Consider the following 554-nt stretch of genomic DNA (forward strand, 5'->3'; position numbering starts at 1 on the left):
GCGGGGACTTACCTGCGGCGAGCGGGACGAGCGCGGGACGGGTCCTGAGGCGCCAAGCCGACGGCCGCCGCTTTGTCTCCCGCCCGTCCGGCTCCCGGGAGGAAATGGGCCGCCCTGCGCCCCCGCCCCCGGCCCGCCCCGCGCCCGCCCGCCCTTCCCGGCACCTCCCTCCGCGCGCTCTTCCCGGCGCCTCCCGCCGCCTCCGCGCCGCTCGGCCCGGCCGGCCGCGCCCCGGGCTGGCTGGGATGAGCCGTCCACGGGAGACAGCTGACGACTCGGGGCCCGGACCCCCCCCCGGGGTCCTGTCTGTGCGGCCTCGGGGCGCGCGGAGCCGGACCCCCGACGGGGAGGCGGGGCGGACACTCAGGGAACAGCCGGGGAGGGCGGGCGGAGGGCAGGTGAGTCACGGCTCCCAGCTCAGGTGAGTCTCGGGGCGCGGCCCCGCAAGACCCCGCCCCGTCCGGCTCCCCGGGACCCGGTTCCTGCTACGCGCATTGTAGCCTAGTCCAAGGCGCCCAGCAGAGGGGCCGGCCGGCCGGCTGCCTTACTTTACC

At 78.7% G+C, this 554-nt stretch overlaps 1 protein-coding gene across 1 annotated transcript in view; it reads right to left on the bottom strand.

Annotated features, from left to right (window-relative positions):
* The window catches only part of Ctnna1 (catenin alpha 1), a 124889-nt gene extending 124781 nt beyond the window's left edge, over window positions 1–108 (bottom strand). Inside the window, exon 1 of the mRNA XM_055625295.1 lies at window positions 13–108. The gene's annotated coding sequence lies outside the window, so the exon portion shown is untranslated. The remainder of the gene's footprint in view (window positions 1–12) is intronic.
* Window positions 109–554: the final 446 nt, after the last annotated feature.

This window comes from Psammomys obesus, unplaced genomic scaffold, assembly GCF_907164565.1.
Source record: "Psammomys obesus unplaced genomic scaffold, mPsaObe1.curated_primary_1811, whole genome shotgun sequence".
NCBI classification, from domain to species: Eukaryota; Metazoa; Chordata; class Mammalia; order Rodentia; family Muridae; genus Psammomys; species Psammomys obesus.